The sequence below is a fragment of the Lytechinus pictus genome, chromosome 12, assembly GCF_037042905.1.
Source record: "Lytechinus pictus isolate F3 Inbred chromosome 12, Lp3.0, whole genome shotgun sequence".
Classification (NCBI taxonomy): domain Eukaryota; kingdom Metazoa; phylum Echinodermata; class Echinoidea; order Temnopleuroida; family Toxopneustidae; genus Lytechinus; species Lytechinus pictus.
Window position 1 is genome coordinate 21950525 of NC_087256.1, and position 11127 is coordinate 21961651.

Genomic DNA, 11127 nt, shown 5'->3' on the forward strand with positions numbered 1-11127 from the left:
CACTTCCCCATCAATTTCATATACCGGTACATGTATATGTTATATTAGGGATAGATCTTACAGTAACTGTTAGATCAGTAGAAGCGCTGGTCAGAAAATTGGGATTGTCCCAGTTTACAGGGACTGTCTCAGTTTTTAAAGATTTATTCACACAAGAAATCTAGTAAAGTTCATTCACCTGTCAAGTGCCTAAGCCTGAGTCGAATCGATTTTAAAATCGGTGTTCGATCGATGTCATCGAGCGCCGGTGCATCGAAAAAAAAAAAAAAATGGTCAGCCAGCTGATTCGTTTGGTTCACACAATCATCAAAATAAACAGTAATGTCCAACTTGACTACTAGTTACTACTTACTTGATTTATATTCCCCCAAAATGAAACTGATTGTGCAATTATGATGCCTATTCACCATTAATTTGAAGTTTATTTCGATGATTTCGATCATAGTTCGAGTCTTACTCGTCTGCTCGTGCCGACATAATTTATGCACGATGAATTCATGAATGGAAGTCATCGCCATCGATCGTGCATGCGCAGTAGGCCTACTGTGCTTTAATCAAACCAGAAAATTGCCGGGAAGTTGACGCAATCAACATAAAATATACCTTGCATTCATGAACAATATTAATATAATGACCATAGAATAATATTTAATTGTAATATTTAACAATAATTTGCATATGATAATCATTAGTATGAATTTAGAGCTTGATGTGAAACGTTTGTATTTCGTTTCAATTTTCAATGACGGACATCACATGACGATCGACTTGAGTGCACTTGTCTAAAAAAAAAATTATCACGTCAGGATTGATTCTCGAACATTGTGACGTCAACATGCAAAAACTCTTTTCAAGATCGTAATATCACCATATAATAACATTTTACATGACAAAACAGAGAAAATTGCGTTTGATATTTTTTTTTTCATCAATTTGAAGCTAGTTTGTGCCCAACTTTGGGCTCTGATTTCATGAATGGAAAATATTTCATACGTCATCGAATGCGCATGCGCATTGTGCTTCTTTTCTCGGAGACGTCTTGATGGAATAAAAATAATGACAGTTTTAATACTTTTCATCAATTTGAAGCTAGTTTGTGCCCAACTTTGGGCTCTGATTTCATGAATGGAAAATATTTCATACGTCATCGAACGCGCATGCGCATTGTGCTTCTTTCCTCAGAATCGTTATTTCAGCATTAAATACCAATTCAAATGACCATCCAGAGAAAATTACGTATAATATTTATTCTCATCAATTTGGAGCTCATTTTGGATCCAACTACACGATCTCAGGCAAGTTACAGTGCTCTCCGCTGGGTGCACTTGTTTGCTGGCTGGCAAGCACGCCTGTCGTTTCAGGAGGGTGTATGGTACGGGGCTGCGGACGGGGCGGCTAGGTGTGTGTGAGTCTGGACTACGAATACTAGTTGACCGAAAATCATTTTGATCGACTCTGCGTGATTCATGTCTTTTAATATTGTTTCATTTTAAACTTATATGTTGTCATCTGCAAATATCATTGTTGAAGTTATTTTGGGAAGAATTCTGCTTTGGTCCCTGGCCTTTTTTTTGTGTTTTGTGATCATGGAAAATACAAACGAACTTTGCTCCGTCGTCAGTGCTAGTGCAGTGCGTGCATATACAGTATAGCGCATCGACGCGCGCGACGGACGGAGCAAAATAAAATTGACTCGATTTTCCCTGCCTTCAACATTCGATGCATTGATGTTCGATTGAATTAAAGCTGTCGAACACCGGTTTTCAAAATAAAATTGACTCGATTTTCCCTGCCTTCAACATTCGATGCATTGATGTTCGATTGAATTAAAGCTGTCGAACACCGGTTTTCAAAATAATCGATATGACTCAGGCTTACAAGTGCCGACACCAATCAAGTGCGCTAGTCAATGTAAACATATCAGGTTTCATAACAAGATTATCAGAAGACAGCAAGTCATGAAAAATAGATGGTGAACTGGGGAATTGAGGTCACTGAATCTATCTTTAGCAATTCCTGTGATTGATGTCTTTGTCCCGTAGGGGAAAGTGAAAAAAAAACATCCCCATGCAGTAGAGGCGCATGGCCAATATGGGAGACTCTCTCCAATAGGGGAGACAATCTCCCACATTGGAGACTTGCTTTGCAAAAGGACAAAAGAAACAACACCAACAAAAGCATGATTTTTTCCACCCAAAATTTTGTCTCACTGGGGTCAGAAGCCATTTGTTTTGTGTGTGATTGACAACAAAAATCCTTATCAAAACAAAATTAGACGGTAAATTTTTAAAGTAGACGGTGAAAAGGGGTAATTTTTCATGAGGAATCTGCTTATCACATTTTTATTTGCCGCCAAGGTAATCCTTTTGCAGCAAATGTAAACAAAGGAAATTGGACTCCAAAACTGGAGACTGTCTCTAAAATTGGATACCAAAATTCTTTACAAAAGTCTCTGATATTGGAGATAATCTCCCACATTGGAGATAGTCTCCAATATTGGCCGTGCGCCTCTACTGCCATGGCATAAGGCATAAACAAGGACAGTCTCAATTTATCAAGACATGATTTGTCTTGGTTTATGAGGATATCCTTGTTTTCTGGGACAAGCCCAATTTTTGGACCAGCGCCTACTCAGGCTACTGACTGTCTGTAGTGTAGATATAAGATAGATCGACTATATTTTTTATTTTATTCTGATGTCAGTGATGAACCTTCTCCGTGTTTTTATTTTCAATTTTAGTGGGGGTGCATATGGAACTCTAGCCCCCGGCCCTATATAACACACTAGTCACTACTCATTTACGTTTGTTTTGATCCACTTACTAGTGTCCGATCTTATACAGTTTTCTTTGTCGCACGATCGGACATGAGGAGCAAGCGTTATACTAGACCAAAAGCTTCAGTCTCTGTATTTTGGTTGTTCTGCTGAACTACATTGGCTCCACTCACCATACATAGACTGAAGGGGATGGGGCCCCGTACCTACAGCCAACGTATAGTGAACTAGCGTTTTATAGATCGCGATTTAAAACTGTTTTTTAAGCAAAATTGAAAGTTTCATGGTTTCCATTATCAGGGAAATATAAATAATAATTAGTAATTGCATACCTTGGGCCGGAGTTATTGAAAAAAATCCTCTGGATGATTGAGAAATCTGTCATCTAAGACATTTTCACCTGACCTGACGGTTTTTCTTGCAAGTTGCCATCTTGAATGACGTCATTATCGTTATTAACTGAATGTCTCGAATCGATATATCGCGATTATAACTAGTACTAGTACTAGTATAACTAGTATCGTTTATCTTCGGTTTCGTTCGCATATGGAGCAGATCGTATAATATCGAAAGCAATATCGATATCACAAGGCTCCACATTAATTTTTTTTGGTGGCCCGATTTTAAAGTTTGGTGGCCCGAAAAATATAAAGAAACACATTAAAAATTAATAAAACAAACTTCTGAAATGTTAATTCTGCAGCCACTACCACTAAGTTACTTTCACTTTATCATCTTGTATGTAAACCTTGTTTGCTGTTATTTTACTTTGTCTTTGGCTTGTGGTAAAATACATGTATAAATTGTTTCTATCGTTGTAAAAATGAAATGATTGAAAGAGAATAAATGAATTTTATTGTTCGCAGGTTGTGTGAACTTTTTTTTTTAATCTCCGTATAGACACACACTCATAATGGTATAAATAAATAGTGCATAACAAACTCAGATAGATGTACAAAACAATGGTTTTTCATTTCTTCCTCTTTGAATCCTAAAACCTAGATTATGCAGGCCCCAAATCCAGTTTATTTCCGTTTTCTCTATTATAGCAGGAGAAAATCACAGAAAAATATGCTGCAAAATTAGAACAATGCATAAAAGGGGGAAACAAATGAAAAAAATTAAAAAAAGGTATATTACAAAAAGAAAACTAAAATAATAAAAGAAATAAGTGAAATAAAACAAAAGAAAGAAAATGAAGAAAGAAAAAACAAAGAACAGGGAAAAAAAGAAAAGAAAAAATTTAGAGAGAAAAAAAAGAAAAGAAAGTGAAAGAAAAATGAATAAAACAAAATTAATATAAACATGGGGAAAAGGGGAAAATTAAGAAGCCATTATGAATATTTTTTTAACAGCTGTGGCAACAGTCTTTTCTGACTGGAATATAATTAAAAGCCAAGCAAATAATTTTCACTTACCTTCTGGGAATGGCACATTTCTATTTTTATATCCTTTAGTTTGTATTATTTTATTTTCAGTAGAAACATATTTTTTAATCAGGCATATTCAATGGGAAGGGGTATAAATGGTTTAACCACTGTAAAAAAATGAAAGAAAAAAAATAAGAAGAAAACGGCAAAAGTTATATCTGGAAAAAATTGTGAGAAAAGTGCTTCCCTATATTTGCCAAAATGTTGGAAAAATTCACATTTCATATCAATGAAATGCCTTCCCAAAGTATCTACTTTCTCATGAGTGGTTTAAGAAGTCATTTATAAACAAGAAAGAAAGAAACTGTCTGTTTATTTTTGGCTAGAAAAGACACAGCTTCGAAAGAAACAAAGTATCAACATACATACAAATGCACACGTGGGACTGTGATGTACTTGCCTATGTGTTTTTATGTGTATTAATTCATTTGGAAATCGGTCTTTTGTAGTCAAAAGAGAGGTCATAATTCCTCTTCTTAATGCTTGCAAATAATCAGGGTACACAAAATTTTCATTGGTGTAAAATGTGACTTTGACTCAGATTTTCAAAGTTCTGTGAAAGATTTCTTAGCATCAACATTTTTTATCACAGCTCCCAGAGTCTGAATAAGCTGAGCTAGATCTAAAGCACAGCTGTATGCAGTGGCTTCATGCAAAGCTCATGCCAGCCGGCCGGCGCGGCTGGCTGGATAATAGCTAAGTATGCTATAGCTGTAGGCCTAATATACAAACTTTGTGTGTGTGTATTTGTGTGTAGATCAACAAAAAGGGCGCATGACGAACTGGGTTGCAATTTGAACTGTAGAAAGTTGATAAATGCGTGCAAAATCGGGAGAAAAATTGCGCTACTTTGAAAATTATTGGTTGCCCGATTCGGGCCACCAAAACTTAAGATTTTATCAATAATGGTTGCCCGAGGTGAATTTCTGGTGGCCCCGGGCCACCGGGCCACTGCTAATGTCGAGCCTTGGATATCACATTCGTGATTGTTGACGTTCGTTTGTAAATATTTTATAGTTTGGCTGCCATTTTGACCATTTTTATCGTGTTCAACCCAATTAAACATCGGTAAAGTATATTTTTCATGCCTTTTTCATCTATATCGTTTAAAGTATTTAAACATTAAAAAATCAAGTTTTAAAAGTTTGTTGTTTATACATCCTTAGATTGTAAATTCGATGTGTAAAATTCCCGGGGGGGCCACTTCCACTGACGAGTGGATACCATGCGCGACCAAGGGGTCTCGAAAAGCACCCTAAACACGTATTTTCCATATTCTGAAAATGCACCCCTTAACAAGTATTGGCGTCTGAAACCCTACCCTTAACAAGTATTGGAAACAAAACGACACTCTTGGCAAGTATTCCCTGAAATGAACCCCTAAACAAGTACAGCGATATTTTATTGTTAAAACGGTCCGTCGGTCGTCGGTTTAACCTTTACAATTTACACACCATTTGGTTTAGTACGGCCCCAGCTTCCACACCTAGGGCAAATCAGACTCTAAACACGTAGTGTTGGGGCAAAAAGGACATCCTTTATAAAACATTTTAATTTTGTTTTATCATCCCCGCAAAGTTGACCCTAAACACGTAGCTTTCCTAGCGAAATAGATACCCTTTTTTCATTATTTTTGTGTTTTTGACACCCTTATCACGTTACGTACGTAACGTGCCCTATCTTGAAAAAGACATCCTTTTTACGTGTTTTTTTGGTCGCGCATGGTATCCACTCGTCAATTTTGTAAGTGGCCCCCCCGGGGTAAAATTACATCAAACTTTGGACTGTGAATTGACAAAAGGGAGGGAATGAGAACACATGCGAGCCCACACGTACACCCTACCGTCGGTAAATGGGGATTACAGTAAAATGTCAGAAATTGTTGAATAAATCCCCAGAAACGACGGTTATTCCTGTCTAGCGTTATACTTGCTTGCCACCCGAGATTTACGGGCGAGCATGAGCCGAGGCCTGAGCGCCGCGCCGCGCCTGCGGCTACATGAACAAGGCACAAGCTTGCTCGAGAAGACGAGCGCCGCAATGGCATTGCGCAAGATGTGTTGAAACAACACTGAAAAGAGCGTTAAGATTAGGAATTTATAGACATTCTTCTTATCAGATTTCCAAAAGTTTTACAAAGAATGGTTTCATAAAATATGTTATTGCAATGTCAAGAGAAAAATCGCTTATTACCTTTAAATAAATCTGCTAAAGCCGTACGCACACGTGTTTTCCAGCTCTTTAAAATTATGGTGTCGCTAAGTCGATTTTTTTCGAATTACATTTTTTTTACGGGATTTTACTATACGGGGAGGGGCACCGGCTAAAATTTTGAGTCGCTCGAGTCGCGCTCAGTTGCAAGGTATAGGAATACAGACATTTTAAGGACAATGCCATTAAACGGATATGTATGTCAATGATCACATAATGCGAGCGCGAAGCGCGAGCTGAAATTTGCTGACATTCAGACCTAAAAAGGGACTTTATAAGAAATTTTTTGTAATCATGACACGTACGGTATACGTGTCTCGCTAAACAACATATCTCGCCATAGTCATCTAATGCGAGTGCCAGGCGCTTGCTGATTTTGTTAGAATTATATACATCTAAACACATGAAGCACTTGAAGTCATTGTAATCATGATTAACATACGCATCTCACTGATCAAATATTGCGAGCGCGAAGTGCGAGCTGAATTATTTAGGAAATTCAGACCTGAAGAGAGGCATATATATTCTAAGGCTTGTTTTACAGAATTCATGAAGACCATGCGTATTTCACTAACCAAAATTAATGATGCGAGCGCGAAGCGCAAGCTGAAATTTTTTAAATATTTTTTTGATCAGATCAGAAAAAGGGAAATTTTAAGGACTGATTTTAGGAATTCATGAAGAGCAGACATATCTCACCAACCCAATAATGCGAACGTAAGCACGGACATGAAATGTTTTATAATATTAAGACCTTAAAATGGGGCAATCACTTTAAGTAGTCATGAAAAAGAAGCTAGCATGTCACTACATAAAACAATAATAATTTGAAGTGCGAGGAAATATATTTGGTGTATATTTACTTGAAAACGGGAGGTTTTAGTACGACAGGATTATATATCTCGTTAAACAGACAATGCGAGCACCAGGAACAATAAAGACATCGGCCCTGAGCAAATTATTATATAAAGTTATGATTTTTTTATGTAATGTAAAATAAAATAATTAGAATATAATATAACATATTATAGTGAACAATAATTTCTTCTTTCCCACTACGTTTCTTTCCCTTTCTCCCTCTTTTCTCCCTTTCCCCGTTTTTTTTTGGCCAGCTGATGGGGGGGGGGGGCACGTGCCCCTATGCCCCCCGTAGTTACGCCACTGACTATAATTATAGCTCAAATATATTCGAGATATTTAACATTTGAGCAAGATAAAAATGCGGCAACCTCAAACTAATAAAATTACCAATAACACTAAAATGATGATGATGCTGAGTCATCATCATTATCATCATCATCATTGATGACGATAATATAATGATGATGATGATAATGATAATGATAATAATAACAATAATGAGATTAATGATAACAACAACAATATAATGATAATAAAAATAATATTTCAGAAGGAGGGTTCTAGCTTAAGGGTGATGGACCAATTCTAGGATTATTGTATTATTTCGATTTTGAAGTGATGTGATGTATTTTTCTCCATCATAAAGAGACCAAAAATAGTAGGGGGACATTTGATATTGTGTCCCCGCCCCTACTATTTTTGCCCGGGGGGGGGGGGGCACTCAGTATATAATGCATAGTGGGTATACTGTGCCGCGGAGGGTACCCCCATTTTTACACTCAAATTTCCGTTCCAAGGCATAGCATTTTTAAAGAAAGCCGCTCCAAAGCATAGCATTTTCTTCTTATCGAGAAAAAAGAAGAAATCCGCTCCAAAGCTTCGCATATTTTTCGTTACGCCGTTCCGGTCTACAATGAGCTGTAATTTTGGTGAAAAGCGGCCGCAGAGCGCTGTCTGACCCATGGTCTGACTGACCATCGCCTCAGCGCGAGCGCACCCGGCGGCCGGCCGGGCTAGTATCATGCACGCATGCCCGTTCCATAGAGATGCATACGCACTCACACGCTGGCGATCCGTTCTAAGGACCCCCGTTTTCACAAACAATTGTAGTTCCAAAGCCCGTTCTGAGGACCCTCCTTTTTACAATAAGCCCGCTCCAGCAAGGCCCCCATTTTTTGTCTCGCCCGCGGCACACCCCTACCACTTTTTTGGTCGAGTGCCCCCCCGGGTATTTTTGGTAGGGGGGACACGTCCCCCTGTCCCCCCTGGGATTTCCGCCCATGTTCACACATATACCTTGCAAAGAGAATGATTTAAAAGTAAGATTTTATTTGCCTCCGGTCGCCCTCTGTCCCCTGACGAGATTTTCCAAGTACGTCAGCATATATCTGCAAAATAACTTCTTCGCTCAAATATATATATTGAATATCCCCCCGCTCTTTCACACCGGAGAATTATTGGCTAAAGCCAAATTATTTGATTCTTTCTTCCTTTCTTGGCCTTCCTTCCTTTCTTTCTTTCTTTCTTTATTATTTATGTCTTTCTTCACCTTTAATTCTTTCTCGTCATGCACTACTCTCGTTATTGTATGGTTGTAATCCTCTTGACCACTGGCGTAAATCCGTGTTGAGGGGTGGGGGGGGGGGGGATGACTGAAATATTTTGGCTTTTTTTTTGTTATCATGTTTTTAGATATGCAAGGAATTGTAATTGATATGTCCACAGTGGCGTACCGTGGGTCACGGCATTGTGGGGGCACCAGCAAAATTTTCGAATCCGGTTGCTAGTTATTCTGACCTAATAGAGACATTTTAAGGACAATGTCATTGAACGGATATGTATCTCACTGATCAAATAATGCGAGCGCGAAGCGCGAGCTGAATTTTTTATATTCACACCTAAAAAGGGACATTATAATCAAATTTATGTAATCATGATAGGTACCTGTCTCGCTAAACAATGCGAGCGCGAAGCGCGAGCTGATATTTTCGTATATTTTGACCCCAAACAGCGAGATTTTAAGGAATATATTTTAGGAATCCATTAAGAGTATGCATATCTTACCATAGTCATCTAATGCAAGTGCCAAGCGCTTGCTGATTTTATTAGAATTACATCTGAACACATGAAACACTTTTTGTACTCATTGCAATCATGATTATCATCTCACTAATCAAATATTGCGAGCGTGAAGCGCGAGCTGAAAATTTAGATAATTCAGACCTGAAGTGGGGCATTCTAAGGTTTCTTTGTAGGAATTAACTAGGACCATACGTATTTCCAGTGGCGTACCGTGGGTCACGGCATTGGGGGGGCACCAGCAAAAATTTTGAGTCACCTAGTGAGCGCGCTTCGCGCGCTAAGTTGCTAGGTATGCTGACCTAATAGAGACATTATAAGGACAGTGTCATTAAACGGATATGTATGTCACTGATCACATAATGCGAGCGCGAAGCGCGAGCTGAAAAATTTTGATATTCAGACCTAAAAAAGGGACATTATAAGCAAATTTTTGTAATCATGATGTGTACCTGTCTCGCTAAACAAACAATGCGATTGCGAAGCGCGAGCTGAAATTTTTGTATATATTGACCCCAAACGGACATTTTAAGGACTATATTTTAAGAATCTATTAAGAGTATACATATCTCACCATAGTAATATAATGCGAGTGCCAAACGCTTGCTGATATTGTTAGAATTATATGCATCCAAACACATAAAGCACGTGTTGTCATTGTAATCATGATTAACATGCACATCTCACTAATCAAATATTGCGAGCGTGAAGCGCGAGCTGAAAATTTAGGAAATTCAGACCTGGATAGGGACATTTTAAGGCTTGTTTGTAGGAATTCACGAAGACCATACGAATTTTCATTAACCAAATGAAGTGAAATTTGTGTATATATTGACCCCAAACATGGATATTTTAAGGACTATTTTTTAAAAGAATCCATTAAGAGTACACATATCTCACCATAGTCATCTAATGCGAGTGCCAAGCGCATGCTGATTTTGTTAGAATTACACCTAAAGACATATTTTTTGTAGTCATTGTAGTCATGATTATCATACGCATCTCAATAGTCAAATATTGCGAGCGCGAAGCGCGAGGAGAAAAATTAGGAAATTCACACCTGAAGAGGGGCATTCTAAGGCTTGTTTGTAGGAATTCAAGTAGACCATGCGTATTTCACTAACCAAATGATGCGAGCGCACGCTGTAATTTTTGATATGCAGATCAGAAAAAGGGACATAATGCGAGCATCAGGAACAATGAAGACATAGGCCCTGAGCAAATTATGTTTCATAAAGTTATGATTTTTTTTATTTTAATGTAATATAACATAACATAATTATAATATAATATAACATAATTAACAATAAGTTCTTCCATCCCACTACGTTTCTCTCACTTTCTCCCTGTTTTTCTCTTTCTCCCCGTTTTTTTTTTTTTTTTTTTGGCCAGCCGATGGGGGGGGGGGGGGGCACGTGCCCCCCCATGCCCCCCCCGTAGTTACGCCACTGCGTATTTCATTAACCAAATGATGCGAGCGCGAAGCGCGAGCTGAACATTTTTGATATTCAGATCAAAAGAAGGGACATTTCAAGGACTGATTTTAGGAATTCATGAAGAGCAGACATATATCTCACCAATCCACTAATGCGAACGTAATCACGGAAGGAAATGTTTTTATATATACGAAGACCTTAACATGGGTCAATCACCTTTTTAATCATGTAAAAGAAGCTCATGTCACTACATAAAACAATGATAACTCAAGTGCTAGGAAATATATTTAGTTTATATTGACTTGAAAACGGGATGTTTTAGTACAACAGGATT

At 38.0% G+C, this 11127-nt stretch overlaps 1 protein-coding gene across 1 annotated transcript in view; it reads right to left on the reverse strand.

The window, feature by feature from the left end:
- LOC129272554 (RRP12-like protein) overlaps window positions 1-6471 on the reverse strand; it is a 44116-nt gene extending 37645 nt beyond the window's left edge. The window contains exon 1 of the mRNA XM_064107785.1: window positions 6400-6471. The gene's annotated coding sequence lies outside the window, so the exon portion shown is untranslated. The remainder of the gene's footprint in view (window positions 1-6399) is intronic.
- Window positions 6472-11127: the final 4656 nt, after the last annotated feature.